We start from the raw sequence: 4,425 nt of genomic DNA, 5'->3' as shown, positions 1-4,425 counted from the left end.
TTCAAATTTGAAAACACTTTTTTAGTTTTTTTGTTTTCTTTGTTGGTTTATTTATTTTATTTTGTGATTAACTTTACTATAAAAATAGTTTTTTTCCTGTTTTTTTGATTTGTTTTTTGCATTATTTATTTTCCTTTGTTTTTTGCTTTAACTTTTAATTCTGTTTGCTTTTAGGTTAGCAAAATTATAAACTTTCTGTTAGTGCCATTAGTTTTAGAAAAATTATAAACTTTCTGTTAGTGCCATTAGTTTTCAAATTTGAATAGTTAAAATTTGAATTCTTTGAAAATTGTTTGAATCACAAGTTTGTGATTAACTTACTAAAAATGAGAATAGATGCGCTTATAGAGAAAATTCAACCTAAATTCCTAGTAAATTTCTATGAATTTCAGAGAAATTCACTATGAATTTAGGTTAAACTTTTCTCTATTAGGGCATCTATTTTCACTTTGAGAGGAGCTCAACAAAGCAGAGAGGGAAGGGCTTATAAACCGGTGTGAGCCCCCTTCGGTTGGCGAGGTGGGACTAAACTCTGCCCGCAACGAGGACCAACCTTTTAGTCCCGGTTTGTGGCACAAACCGGGACTAATGGTCATGGGCCAGGGCGAGGAGCAAAATTATAAACTTTCTGTTAGTGCCATTAGTTTTAGAAAGTTGAAAGTTGAAAGTTGGCATGGGCCAGGGACTAATAGTCATGGTATTACGAGGGCCAAACCATAAGACATGAAAGCATTTCAAATGAACTCTGAAAAAGTTGAAAGTTGGGATGGTATCATAATTTCACCCACATAGCATGTGCATGTACAAAACGGACAATGGTAGCATGTTCGTGTGTTACAAAGTTGGCATGGTATCATCATAATAGTTGCGGGAGAAAGTCTTCACTTTTTCTTCGCTTGTTTCATTTGCTTATTGTGTTGTAACCATGGATAATCTTCATTGTTTATCAGTATGCTTGGGTCAGCCTTGACATTAAAGGGAGGAATTTCATGAAACTTTTCATAATCTTCAGACATGTCTGTCTTGCCGTCCACTCCCAGGATGTCCCTTTTTCCTGAAAGAACTATGTGGCGCTTTGGCTCATCGTATGATGTATTCGCTTCCTTATCTTTTCTTTTTCTCGGTTTGGTAGACATGTCCTTCACATAGATAACCTGTGCCACATCATTAGCTAGGACGAACGGTTCGTCAGTGTACCCAAGATTTTTCAGATCCACTGTTGTCATTCCGTACTGTGGGTCTACCTGTACCCCGCTGCCTAACAGATTGACCCATTTGCACTTAAACAAAGGGACCTTAAAATCAGGTCCGTAGTCAAGTTCCCATATGTCCACTATGTAACCATAATATGTGTCCTTTTTGCTCTCGGTTGCTGCATCAAAGCGGACACCGCTGTTTTGGTTGGTGCTCTTTTGATCTTGGGCGATCGTGTAAAATGTATTCCCATTTATCTCGTATCCTTTGTAAGTCAATACAGTCAAAGATGGTCCCCTGGACAACAAGTACAACTCATCACAAACAGTGTTATCACCTCTGAGACGTGTTTCCAACCAACTGCTGAAAGTCCTGATGTGTTCACATGTAATCCAGTCGTCGCACTGCTCCGGGTGTTTGGAGCGCAGACTGTTCTTGTGTTCATCGACATACGGGGTCACCAAGGTAGAGTTCTGTACAACTGTGTAGTTTGCTTGAGACCAAGAATATCCGTCCCTGCATATTATTGAGTCTCTTCCAAGAGTGCCTTTTCCAGTCAGTCTCCCCTCATACCGTGATTTAGGGAGACCTATCTTCTTAAGGCCAGGAATGAAGTCAACACAAAACCCGATAACATCCTCTGTTTGATGGCCCGTGGAGATGCTTCCTTCTGGGCTAGCGCGGTTACGGACATATTTCTTTAGGACTCCCATGAACCTCTCAAAGGGGAACATATTGTGTAGAAATACGGGTCCCAGGATGACAATCTCGTCGACTAGATGAACTAGGACGTGCGTCATGATATTGAAGAAGGATGGTGGGAACACCAGCTCGAAACTGACAAGACATTGCGCCACATCACTCCTTAGCCTTGGTACGATTTCTGGATCGATTACCTTCTGAGAGATTGCATTGAGGAATGCACATAGCTTCACAATGACTAATCGGACGTTTTCCAGTAGAATCCCCCTCAATGCAACCGGAAGCAGTTGCGTCATAATCACGTGGCAGTCATGAGACTTTAGGTTCTGAAACTTTTTCTCTGGCATATTTATTATTCCCTTTATATTCGACAAGAAGCCAGTCGTGACCTTCATACTGAGCAGGCATTCAAAGAAGATTTCTTTCTCTTCTTTCGTAAGAGCGTAGCTGGCAGGACCTTTATACTGCTTCGGAGGCATGCCATCTTTTTCGTGCAAACGTTGCAGGTCCTCCCGTGCCTCAGGTGTATCTTTTGTCTTCCCATACACGCCCAAGAAGCCTAGCAGGTTCACGCAAAGGTTCTTCATCACGTGCATCATGTTGATTGAGGAGCGGACCTCTAGGTATTTCCAGTAGGGTAGGTCCCAAAATATAGATTTCTTCTTCCATATGGGTGCGTGTCCCTCAGCGTCATTCGGAACAGCTAGTCCACCGGGGCCCTTTCCAAAGATTACGTAGTGTAAATCATTGACCATAGCAAGCACGTGATCACCGGTGCACATGGCGGGCTTCTTCCGGTGATTTGCCTCGCCTTTGAAATGCTTGCCTTTCTTTCGACATTGATGGTTGGTCGAAAGAAATCGACGATGGCCCAGGTACGCATTCTTCCTGCATTTGTCCGGGTATATACTTTCAGTGTCATCTAAACAGTGTGTGCATGCGTGGTATCCTTTGTTTGTCTGTCCTGAAAGGTTACTGAGAGCGGGCCAATCGTTGATGGTCACGAACAGCAACGCCTTAAGGTTAAATTCCTCCTGTGTGTGCTCATCCCACGTACGTACACCGTTTCCATTCCACAACTGTAAAAGTTCTTCAACTAATGGCCTTAGGTACACATCAATTTCGTTGCCGGGTTGCTTAGGGCCTTGGATGAGAACTGGCATCATAATGAACTTCCGCTTCATGCACATCCAAGGAGGAAGGTTATACATACATAGAGTCACGGGCCAGGTGCTATGATTGCTGCTCTGCTCCCCGAAAGGATTAATGCCATCCGTGCTTAAAGCAAACCATACATTCCTTGGGTCCTTTGCAAACTCATCCCAGTACTTTCTCTCGATTTTTCTCCACTGTGACCCGTCAACGGGTGCTCTCAACTTCCCATCTTTCTTTTGGTTCTCACTGTGCCATCGCATCAACTTGGCATGCTCTTCGTTTCTGAACAGACGTTTCAACCGTGGTATTATAGGAGCATACCACATCACCTTCGCAGGAACCCTCTTCCTGGGGGGGCTCGCCATCAACATCACTAGGGTCATCTCGTCTGATCTTATACCGCAACGCACCGCATACCGGGCATGCGTTCAGATCCTTGTATGCACCACGGTAGAGGATGCAGTCATTAGGGCATGCATGTATCTTCTCCACCTCCAATCCTAGAGGGCATACGACCTTCTTTGCTGCATATGTACTGTCAGACAATTCGTTATCCTTTGGAAGCTTCTTCTTCAATATTTTCAGTAGCTTCTCAAATCCTTTGTTAGCCACAGCATTCTCTGCCTTCCACTGTAGCAATTCCAGTATGGTACCGAGCTTTGTGTTGCCATCTTCGCAATTGGGGTATAACCCTTTTTTGTGATCCTCTAACATGCGATCGAACTTCAGCTTCTCCTTTTGACTTTCGCATTGCGTCCTTGCATCGACAATGACCCGGCGGAGATCATCATCATCGGGCACATCGTCTGGTTCATCTTGATCTTCAGCAGCTTCACCCGTTGCAGCATCATTGGGCACATCGTCTGGTTCCTCTTGATCTTCACCAGCTCCCCCCGTTGCAGCATCACCATATTCATGGGGCACATAGTTGTCATCGTACTCTTCTTCTTTGCCGTCTTCCATCATAACCCCTATTTCTCCGTGCCTCGTCCAAACATTATAGTGTGGCATGAAACCCTTGTAAAGCAGGTGGGAGTGAAGGATTTTCCGGTTAGAGTAAGACCTCGTATTCCCACATTCAGTGCATGGACAACACATAAAACCATTCTGCTTGTTTGCCTCAGCCGCATCGAGAAACTCATGCACGCCCTTAATGTACTCGCGGGTGTGTCTGTCACCGTACATCCATTGCCGGTTCATCTGCGTGCATTATATATAATTAAGTGTCCAAATTAATAGAAGTTCATCATCACATTAAAACCAAAGTGCATACATAGTTCTCATCTAACAACATATAGCTCTCCAGACCATCTAATTAATTAAACCATACATTGAAACTATGTAAAACATTTCAATGCAAAAACAAATGCGATC

The sequence above is a fragment of the Triticum aestivum genome, chromosome 5A (assembly GCF_018294505.1).
Source record: "Triticum aestivum cultivar Chinese Spring chromosome 5A, IWGSC CS RefSeq v2.1, whole genome shotgun sequence".
In the NCBI taxonomy this organism is placed as follows: Eukaryota; Viridiplantae; Streptophyta; class Magnoliopsida; order Poales; family Poaceae; genus Triticum; species Triticum aestivum.
This window is presented reverse-complemented; position numbering follows the sequence as displayed.